The 11,583-nt window shown below is 41.1% G+C and overlaps 1 protein-coding gene and 1 pseudogene across 8 annotated transcripts in view; one reads left to right on the top strand and one right to left on the bottom strand.

Annotated features, from left to right (window-relative positions):
- Positions 1 to 1,709, top strand: part of LOC108281678 — an 8,018-nt pseudogene extending 6,309 nt beyond the window's left edge.
- Positions 1 to 11,583, bottom strand: part of CEP112 (centrosomal protein 112) — a 646,693-nt gene that overhangs the window by 96,368 nt on the left and 538,742 nt on the right. The window lies entirely within an intron of this gene.

Genomic DNA, 11,583 nt, shown 5'->3' with positions numbered 1-11,583 from the left:
AGAGCAAGACTCCATCTCTTAAAAAAAAAAAAAAAAAAAAAAAAAAAAAAAAAAAAAAAAAAAAAAAAAAAAAAAAAAAGAAAAAAAAGAATGAAAGAAATAGTACTAAAAGATGATGCCAAAAAAATACTGTAACGTGGGAGAGAAAATGCACCGCCTTCTAAGAAATTCCATTTTTATTGGGGTTAGGGTGTGATATGTTGCCACAGCAACTGCCAAGAAAGATCCATTTTAAGAAAGGTTCTCTGCTGCAGAGCTCGTGTACTTTGATTCTGAAGTATAAAGTGAAAATGTAAAAATAACTGCAATTTTCTTAACCTTAAAAATATTCATTTCCCTCCTTTCTTCAATACGATTTCCTCTTCTGGCTCTTTATTCTAACTGGTGTCCTCTCAAACTAAGCGTCCAGCACGATAGGAGTCCTCCATTCCCTGTTCACGGGAACCGTTCCACCGCAAGGGAGTGAAGCCTGCTGCTTAATGGGCCTGGGACTCCAAGGCAAGGGGGTGGCTGATTCAGGAAGCAGATGCTGACCTCGATTGTTTGAAGGGTGGCATGAACTAGTTTCTGGAAAGGGCTGTATTTTCAGCCCATTTTCTGATCCTATGGAGAAAAAGGTGGCTTCAGAATGAGTGAATGGTTCAAACCTAGCGCCTTAATTAGGTTTAGATGCTCTAAATCTAGCTTCAGGTAGTTCAAAAGATTCTCTGACATCAAAAAGAAAACAAAGTTCTGGTAAGTCTACCTCTAAGAATTCACACAGAAAAGATAGAAAATGACTAAGACAGTCAAAGATCAGAAAATTACTAATAAACTGTCTGAATTTGTTCATGAATCAAAAAATTCCTAATAAAACTGAGGTTCTAGGCCGGGCACAGTGGCTCACACCTGTAATCCCCACACTTTGGAAGGCCAAGGTGGGTGGATCACAAGGTCAAGAGATCGAGACCATCCTGGCCAACATGGTGAAACCCCGTCTCTACTAAAAATACAAAAAAATAAATAAAATTAGCTGGGTGTGGTGGCACAAGCCTGTAGTCCCAGCTACTCGGGAGGCTGAGGCAGGAGAATTGCTTGAATCTGGGAGGTGGAGGTTGCAGTGAGCTGAGGTCATGCCACTGCGCTCTAGTCTGGTGAAAAGAGCAATCTGTAAAAAAAAAAAAAAAAAAAAAAAAAAGATTGAGGTTGTAACTGGGACCATACCAAGACTCAAAAGAGGACCTTGGACAGTGATCCACCCTAAAGCACGAATTGTTGCGGAAGCCGGGCCAACACTCATTGGTGAAGGGAGCCTAACAGAAGAACAGGCCCATATCATAAATGCTTACCCGGATAATATCACTCCTGACACTGAAGATCCAGAACCAAAACCTATGATCATTGGCACCAATAATGTGTTTGAAGTTGGCTGTTGGCTGTTATTCCCAAGCCATGAAGATGGGAGATAATGACATCATTGAATCAAAAGCATATGTAGGCAGAAATGTAATATTGACTAGTGGCTGCATCATAGGAGTTTGTTGCCACCTAAATACTTTTGAGGTCATCCCTGAGAATACGATGATCTATGATGCAGACTGCCTTTGACAGGTGCATCCTGAGCGACTGCAGCTGCAGACACTACAGCTGAACTTCTTGATGAAAATCTTGCCAAATTACTACCACCTAAAGAAGACTATGAAAGAAGCTCAACTCCAGTAAAGGACTAAGATCAGTCATGACATTTTGTCTTTGACCTCTGTCTTCTGAATGGGCCACAGTGTTTATGTACTCTTAGCAGCTCACAGAATAATACATGTTGACTTTATTTTGTAAAATTGGGTTGAGAGGAAAGTAATGGATTTTCATCGTAACTGTCCTTTATAATTTATACAAAATGCATTATTCTCCTATATCCTTGCTTCTTTTCTGATAATTTACGGATTTAGCCTTTCTTTTGTTATATAAACTAATAGCTACAAATTTTGGTTATGTAAAAGACTACCCATGACAAGAAAGAACATATCGTTATGTATTTATATTCTAGCATAGACTAAACCGAATGAAAATACTGGTAACAGGAAAAAAAAAGACTGAGATTGTGATGCAAAATAAACAAATGTGAATATTAAAATTTTGGACACTATTTTGCATATAAGCAGTACTGTTTACTTCCTGATGAAGACAGAAAAGCTGAAATCGTATTATAGCATTCCTATTAATAAATGTGGCCTTGGGAGGCACTCATTTAGAATTTAACAAGACACATGTAGTGGAGAATTTATTCAGTAGCATTCAGTCCAGCATGTACTCCAGCGTTCATTCACCAGTTTTCTGGTAACTGGAATCTACCCCTCTCCCATTCTCTGTCCCAGCCAAGGGTCAGGGTAGAGTATGTGGCAAGACCCTAAGGCAATCATTACATCCCATTATCTACAGCCGTAATTATTTAGGGCCTGAGTACATGACCCAAGTCCAGGTAACCAGAGTCACTGACAGCCAAAGGACACAGATTCTCATGCACTGGACTTTCCCCATGGATGTCATTCTGGAATTGTGACAACCATCTTGCTACCATGGAGTAAGAACTGAACTGAGGGTTTCGGGAATTCAGAAGAAGAATTGAGAACCGGAGAAAAATAAACTGAGCGCTTTATCAATCTGCACTTAAAGTTAGCCCTGTCCTTAGATTTTTCAGTTTGTGTTAGATTTTCTTTCTCTTGCAAACAAAAAGGTCAGAACTGAAACAACATAGAATATGCAAAATATTCACCTACATTTATGTGTGTTGTTAGACCAGTGGTCAACAAACTTTAGCCTGCAGACCAAATTTGGCACACTGCTTGTTTTTGTAAATAAAGTTTTACTGCAAAGCAGCCCTGCTGATTTGTTTATTTATTGTCTGTGATTGCTTTCTCACGACAGTGGCAGTATTGAGTAGTCCGGAGAGAGACCTTATGGCTCACAGCCCTGAGACATTTGTTATGTGGCCCTTTATGGAAAGTTGGCTGACCCCTGTAACTAGACTGAGCTCCACAAGGTAGGGACAGTGTTCGTTTTTCTGACTGCTATTACCTCAGTGCTTAGCCTGGTGCCTGGCATATGGTAGCAACTCTATACAATAAATATTTGCTGATGAATGAATGAATCAAACAGAGCTTACAATCTTTGGTGTTAAGTCAGTCTTTGTCTCAAAATGTCTTCAGAATGTCTAGAGTAAACTCATCACAAACGCTTTCCCTAAAGACAAAGACAAGATTCTGCCATCTCAGGACAGCAGTTCTTAATCAACACAGTGGCTATTAATAAGAAGGCTGGCTTCAAAGCTGAGAAAGTTGGAGGCAAACACCAGGGCCTACGGGGCTGCTGAGATCAAAGGGGATCTTAGAGATTCACCCTGAAGGAGAGGAGTTGGTTTCATCCAAGCTCTTTCCTCCTCTGTGCTTCTCGGGTTTACTCACTATCAGACTTTTTATATAGTCAAGGTAGTAAATGACTCATGCCTCTCTTTCTAAAACCAAATGCCAGATCCTTTCTTTGGTCTCACTTCTAATGTTTGTCTTCTTAATAATATCATTCCTAATATTTTTTCTTTCCTTAGGTTGATATATACTACGAATATTCCACTTTTTCAAAGAGATGGTACAGGCCCTAAAGGAGTTTGATCAGTACAGCAATTCCACAGGCTTGGGATGAGAAAGGCTGAATGTGGAAAGCCTGGACAGGTACATGTTGGAGAACGTGAATATTTGGAAGACCAAGTCTAAACAACTTGGAAGGAAGTACCTTCTCTATGTTGCAAGGTACATCCCTGAGAGGGTTTGGGGAAAACCTGGGGAAGGGATAGGGTGGTTTTCACTTCTGTTTACAATTTCTGACCTTCCTCTCAGAAAGAGGGTGACTAGACCTTTTTGGTTGGGGCTTGACTTCCTAAAAAGGTAGTTTTCATCAACAAATGACCAAAACCCCAACCAAAGGGTCCGGGGAGAAAGAGTCTTGAGGTTTATAACTGACTTCGTTAATAAAAGACCCAAGAAGACCAACAGAATAAGGCTGATACTCAGTGAGGCTGATGGGGGTTTTGGAGTCCCCCTGATATTTACTCTTTGTACATAGAAGCAAGGTTAGAGCAATTGGCACATAGTAAATACTTAGTAAATATTGTTTTAATAAGTAAATGACTGAACAAAGTTGTCGCTGAATAGGTAGGTGGCACCTTGAAATTATGGAAGATGGTAAAGGTTAACAAATTTAGAATGAATGTAGTAGAAAACAGAAAAAGTAAAGAAAACCCACATGTGCCAGATACTATATTAAGCAATTGATGTACAATCTTTTTTCTTTTCTTTCTTTCTCTTTTTTTTTTCCTCTTAATACAGAGTCTTGCTGTCACCCACGATGAAGTGCAATGGCACAATCTTGGCTCACTGCAACCTCCACCTCCCAGGTTCAAGCAATTTTCCTGCCTCAGTCCCCCGAGTAGCTGAGATTACAGGCACCTGCCATCATTCCTGGCTAATTTTTTGTATTTGTAGTAGAGACAGGATTTTACCATGTTGGCCAGGCTGGTCTCGAACTCATGACCTCAGGTGATCCACCTGCCTTGGCCTCCCAAAGTGCTGAGATTACAGGTGTGAGCCACCATGCTTGGCCTGATATATAACCTTTTACATACTGTGATGATTCTATTTAATTCTGACATACAATTTGAAAGACAGACATTATCCACTCATTTCATAGAGAAGGAAACAGGTTCCCAGTGCGTAACTGCTAGAACCATGATTGAAACCTGACATCTAGCCCTATATTGTGCCCATTTATTGCTGGGAGGTGGAGAAGGGAAGAGGATTGATCTGGAAGTATTGTGATGAAATCTCAGGACAGGAGACAGTCTGGAATTGAGGGGGCAGCTGGGAGCTGCTGGAGTAATCTAGGAAAGTGAGAAACTCCTAGTCTGATCTCAGGTGATAGCTACAGGAAGGTCATAAAACAGAAGCTGATTTATTACCTGTCTCGTAGAATAGAAGTAAGAGATGAGTTAAATGAGAATACATGCCTTCAGCCATGTGCCTAGAAGAAGGGTGGTGTTCCTGCAGAGACAAGGCAATGGGTACAGGGAGTTGGTCTGGGTGTGGGTAGGGACAGAACATACGTTTGGGGGTTTGCATTTACTTAGTTTGAGCAGCAGAGCAGTCATTCATGAGGAAATATGGAAGTGGAGCTCAGGAGAAAAGCAGGACTAGAGACCCAAGAACATATGCCAGAAGAGGAAGCTGTGACCGTGGGAATGGAGAGCTCTTTGAAGGAGAAACAGGAGAACAGGAATGTCCCAGAGCCAAGACTCATCTATAAGGAACTTCCACATTTAGGATGCAGGAGAAGCAAGTAGAAGCAGGGAATGGCCTGAGAGGTGAGATGGAAGTTAGGAGAGCCAGGAGCAAGGCCTTGGGCTTCACAAGGGAAGGAGGGAAAGTAGGTGTTAGGTGCCGCAGAGATCAAGGAAAATACGCAAGAGGACCAGGCCATTTCTTTGTTTCTTTTTTTTTTTTTGAGACTGAGTTTTGCTTTGCTCTTGTTGCCCAGGCTACAGTGGAATGGCACAATCGTGGCTCACCACAACCTCTGCCTCCTGGGTTCAAGCGATTCTCCTGCCTCAGCCTCCCTAGTAACTGGGACTACTTACATGTGCCACCACACCCAGCTAATTTTTGCATTTTTAGTAGAGATGGGGTTTCACCATGTTAGCCAGGCTGGTCTCGAACTTCTGTCCTCAGGTAATGCACCCACCTCGGCCTCCCAAAGTGCTGGGATTACAGGGGTGAGCCAAGGCACCTGGCCAAGGACCGGGCCCTTTCTATTCCTTGCCTTGAATGTCACCACCATATAGGAAATAGAGTGGTCTAAACAGCAGATTAATCACAAGAGATTTCAGTGAGCAGCAGTGCTTCAAATAAGAGTAGTTTAAGAAGAAATTAATTGTTAATAAACTTATAGTTTCCTATTTTAAAGAAAAACTTAAAAGATCCATGTCTAATCTTCAGTTAAATATCATTCAAAATATCTGATTTAGACAGAGAGTTCTGACCTGGTTTGAGGGCATTTTTTCAAAAGAGGCAAGCTACGACTGCTCTTTCTTTTCTGCATGTTTAAACTCTTGACAATTATAAATAAGTTAAACCTCTCCCTCAAAGTACCAATTATCTCCTTATGTTTGAGAAGGCATGTCTTGCCAGATATAGTATTCTATACAAAACACAAAATAGGAAGACAAAGGCAGTCATTGTCCCACCGGTGAACCCCGGATTTACTTAGGCAGCTCGAATGAACACTAATGAGGATTTTGTGCATGAATCTCCCCACCTCCCAGCTAAAGGGAACTGAGACCCCACAACCTCACAGCAGAACATTTCCAAACACCATTGTAAACAGTCACTGACTCCATTCATGAGTTGTTCACCTTTACACAGCAGAGAGAAAAGAAATTTTTGTTCAATTAAAACTTAGGGAGTATGACGTCATCAAAAGACTTCCTTTAGGTTTTCTGGAAAAAAAAAACTTACACTTTTTACAAGAGAAGTTAAAAGGAGCTTTATAAATATATAGCTGACATCTGCTAGGCCAGGAAGGGAACAGGAGGCATCAGTAGCTCCCATGTGGGATAACGGAGGTCTTTATAGAGGTGATAAGATTTGACTGGGACACTGAGGAATGAGTAGGAACTTTCCAGATGGATGAGATAAGGAAAAACTGCTAGCTAAGGGAAGGGCAGGAAGCATAGAGGTGACTGTGTGTGGCATGCTTAGCGACTGCCACAGGGCTGAGTATGGGTGGAGGTCATGGGGTGGGCAGGGGATGAGTGAGACAGGTGGAGACAAGGTGGTTAGGACTTTGAAACTTATGTCAAGGTAGCTGGGCTTTACTCTGAAGACAATGAAAAACAAACTCAGGGTTTCTGATTGGAGACTGACATATTTTGATTTCCTCTCTCTCCCTCCCTCCCTCCTGCTCTTTCTCTTTCTTTCTTCTTTTCCTTTCTTTCTTCTCTCTTCCTCCATCCCTTCCTCCCTTTCTTCCTCCCTCCTTTTCTTTCTTCTTTCTCTTTCTTTCCTTATTTTTTTCTCTCTTTCCCTCCCTCCCTTCTTCTTCTCCTTATTTCTTTCTCTTTCTTCCCTCCCTCCCTCCCTCCTTCTTTCCTTCCCTCCTTCCTTCCTTCCCTCCTTCCCTCTTTCCTTCCTTCCTTCCCTCCTTCCCTCCTTCCCTCCTTCCCTCCTTCCCTCCTTCCCTCCTTCCTTCCTTCCTTCCTTCCTTCCTTCCTTCCTTCCTTCTTTCCTTCCTTCTTTTCCTTCCTTTCCTTCCTTTTCTCTTTTACTCTTCTTTCTTTTTCAGACTAGGTTCTCACTCTGTTGCCCAGGTTGGAGTGTGGTGATGCCATCACAGCTCACTGCAGCCTCCACCTCCTGGCCTTAGGTGATCCTTCCACCTCAACCTCCCAAGTAGCTGGGACGACAGGTGTGCACCATCATGACCTGCTAATTTTTGTATTTTTTGTAAAAACGAGGTTATTAAGCTGGGCGCGGTGGCTCATGCCTGTAATCCTAGCACTTTGGGAGGCTGAGGTGGGTGGATCACCTGAGGTCAGGAGTTCAAAACCAGCCTGGCCAACATGGTGAAACCCCATCTTTAAAAACAAAAACAAAAAACGAGGTTTTTTCCATGTTCCCCAGCCCAGGCTGATCTCAAACTCCTGAGTTCAAGCAGTTCAACTGCCTTGGTCTCCCAAAATGCTGGGATTACAGACTTGAGCCACTGCGCCTGGCCATACCTTGATTTCTATTACAGGAAGGGAAACTTAATGTCACCGTCCTGCTTCTAGTTTTTTTCCTTCTTCAACTGATTCTCCACACTGTTGCATGTTTCTCTGAAATGCAGATCTGATCATCTCACCACTCCTACTCCCATATAAAAACACATCAGTGATTTCTTTTATCTGTAGATTAAAGACAACTTCCTTTGCATGGATCATCTAAGAACCTTCTTATGATCTTAGACTACTTTTCCAGGACCCTGTGCTCCAGTAATGACTTGGCATTTTCCCCCAAAGTCCCACATCATGTTGTGACTCATGCCTTTGCACATGCTGTTCTGTCCTCCTCTGCGTCCCTCCTCCTTCTGAACTGACTACAGAACCACTCCCCATTCCCACATAGCACCTTCTCTGGAACACCCTCCATCAGCCTTCTAGTCTTGGTAACCAGCCCTGCACTAAAATGCCTTGGTATTACGTTCATCTAACAGTCACTGATTGACACAGAGTGTTTTCTATGTACTAGACACCATATTGTACTCTTTTGCGTATATTATATTTGATTTAATCTTCTATGCATGCCATATGGTACTTTTATGGCTGCTTACACAAGAAGAAATAGGCTTATCCACAGTCACACAGTTACATGGTACCTGGGTTGGGGCCTGTACTAGGTCTTCCTTATCCAAGAGCCTCCGTTTGTACTTCATTATCAGATGCTATTATGATTATTGATTTGCACACTGCTTTCTCCTATTACTCTGTGGGTTCTCTGAGGGTAAGTTCTATGTTGAATCAAAGATCAATGCTATTTACAAAGTATCTAAAATAATTCCTTAGAAGTTTGAGACCATTACTGGGACTGTTTTTGCCAATGTAAAAATATTTTTTGTGAACCTCTTATGTAGGCTGGAGTTTGCATGAAGCAGAACATATCCAACCACATAGACCTGGGCTTACTTAATCGGCATTACACCTGCTCTAGGTGAGAAGGAGAAATGGCAGCCAGTTAGTTCACTTTCCATCTTTCTTTTAAAAAAATATTATACTTTGAGTTCTGGAATACATGTGCACAATGTGCAAGTTTGTTACATAGGTATACACAGGCCATGGTGGTTTGCTGCACCTATCAACCCATCGTCTCATTAGGTATTTCTCCTAATGCTATCCCTCCCGTAGCCCCCAACCCTCCCAACAGGCCCCAGCGTGTGATGTTCCCCTCTCTGTGTCCATGTGTTCTCACTGTTCAATTCCCACTTATGAGTAAGAACATGCAGCGTTTGGTTTTCTGTTCTTGTGTCAGTTTGCTGAGAATGATGGTTTCCAGCTTCATCCATGTCCCTGCAAAAGACGTGAACGCATCCTTTTTTATGACTGCATAGTATACCATGGTGCATATGTGCCACATTTTCTTTATTCAGTCTATCATTGATGGGCATTTGGGTTGGTTCCAAGTCTTTGCTATTGTGAATAGTGCTGCAGTAAACATATGTGTGCACATGTCTTTATAGTAGAATGGTTTATAATCCTTTGGATATATACCCAGTAATGGGATTGCTGGGTCAAATGGTATTTCTGGTTGTAGATCCTTGAGGAATTGCCACACTGTCTTCCACAGTGGTTGAGCTAATTTACACTCCCACCAACAGTGTAAAAGCGATTTCTTCACATCCTCTCCAGCATCTGTTGTTTCCTGACTTTTTAATGATTGCCATTCTAACTGGCGTGGATAGTATCTCACTGCGGTTTTGATTTGTGTTTCTCTAATGACCAGTGATGATGCGGTTTTTTTCATATGTTTGTTGGCAGCATAAATGTCTTCTTTTGAAAAGTGTCTGTTTATATCCTGTGCCCATTTTTTGATGGGGCTGTTGTTTTTTCTTGTAAATTTGTTTAAGTTCCTTGTAGATTCTGGATATCAGCCCTTTGTCAGATGAATAGATCGCAAAAATTTCCTCCCATTCTGTAGGTTGCCTGTTCACTCTGATGATAGTTTCTTTTGCTGTACAGAAGTTCTTTAGTTTAATTAGATCCCATTTGTCAATTTTGGCTTTTGTTGCCATTGCTTTTGGTGTTTTAGTCATGAAGTCTTTGCCTATGCCTATGTCCTGAATGGTATTACCTAGGTGTTCTTCTGTGGTTTTAGATCTTATGTTTAAGTCTTTTATTCAGCTTGAGTTAATTTTTGTACAAGGTGTAAGGAAGGGATCCAGTTTTCATTTTCTGAATATGGCTAGCCAGTATTCCCAACACCATTTATTAAATGGTGTTTAATAAATCAGGAATCCTTTCCCCACTGGCTGTTTTTGTCAGGTTTGTGAAAAATCAGATGATTGTAGATGTGTGGTGTTACTTCTGAGGCCTCTGTTCTGTTCCATTGGTCTATGTATCTGTTTTGGTACCAATACCATGCTGTTTTGGTTACTTTAGCCTTGTAGTATAGTTTGAGGTCAAGTAACATGGTACTTCGAGCTTTGTTCTTTTTGCTTAGGATTGTCTTGGCTATACAAGTTCTTTTTTTGGTTCCACATAAAATTTAAAGTAGTTTTCTCTAATTCTGTGAAGAAAGTCAATGGTAGCTTAATGGGGATGGCATTGAATCTATAAATTACTTTGGGCAGCATGGCCATTTTCATAATATTGATTTTTCCTATCCATGAGCATGGAATGTTTTTCCATTTGTTTATGTCCTCTCTTATTTCTTTGAGCAGTGGTTTGTAGTTCTCCTTGAAGAGGTCCTTCACATCCCTTGTAAGTTGTATTCCTAGGTATTTTATTCTCTTTGTAGCAATTGTGAATGGGAGTTCACTCATCATTTGGCTCTCTTGTCTATTATTGGTGTATAGGAATGCTTGTGATTTCTGCACATTGATTTTGTATTCTGAGACTTGGTTGAAACTGCTTATCAGCTTAAGGAGATTTTGGGCTGAGACGATGGGGCTTTCTAAACATACAATCATGTCATCTGCAAACAGAGACAATTTGACCTCCTCTCTTCCTATTGAATACCCTTCATTTCTTTCTCTTGCCTGATTGCACTGGCCAGAACTTCCAATACTATGTTGAATAGGAGTGGTGAGAGAGGGCATCCTTGTCTTGTGCCGGTTTTCAAAGGAAATGCTTCCAGCTTTTGCCCATTCAGTATGATAGTGACTGTGGGTTTGTCATAAAAAGCTCTTATTATTTTGAGATACATTCCATCAATATCCAGTTTATTGAGAGTTTTTAGCATGAAGGGGTGTTGAATTATATCGAAGGTCTTTTCTGCATCTATTGAGATAATCATGTGGTTTTTGTCATTGGTTCTGTTTATGTGATGGATTACATTTATTGATTGGCGTATGCTAAACCAGCCTTACATCCTAGGGATGAAGCCAACTTGATTGTAGTGGATAAGCTTTTTGATGTGCTGCTGGATTTGTTTTGCCAGTATTTTATTAAGGATTTTTGCATCAATGTTCATCAGGGATATTGGCCTGAAATTTTCTTTGTTTTGTTGTGTCTCTGCCAGGTTTTGGTATCAGGATGATGCTGGCCTCATAAAATGAGTTAGGGAGGAGTCCCTCTTTTCCTATTGTTTGGAATAGTTTCAGAAGGAATGGTACCAGCTCCTCTTTGTACCTCTGGTAGAATTCGGCTGTGAATCCATCTGATCCTGGTTTGTTTTTTGGTTGGTAGGCCATTAATTACTGCCTTCATTTCAGAACTTGTTATTGGTCTATTCAGTGATTTGACTTCTTCCTGGTTTACTCTGGAAGGGTGTATGTGTACAGGAATTTATCCATTTCTTCTAGATTTTC

This window comes from Cebus imitator, unplaced genomic scaffold (genome assembly GCF_001604975.1).
Source record: "Cebus imitator isolate Cc_AM_T3 unplaced genomic scaffold, Cebus_imitator-1.0 Scaffold229, whole genome shotgun sequence".
Lineage (NCBI taxonomy): Eukaryota > Metazoa > Chordata > Mammalia > Primates > Cebidae > Cebus > Cebus imitator.
This window is presented reverse-complemented; position numbering and strand designations above follow the sequence as displayed.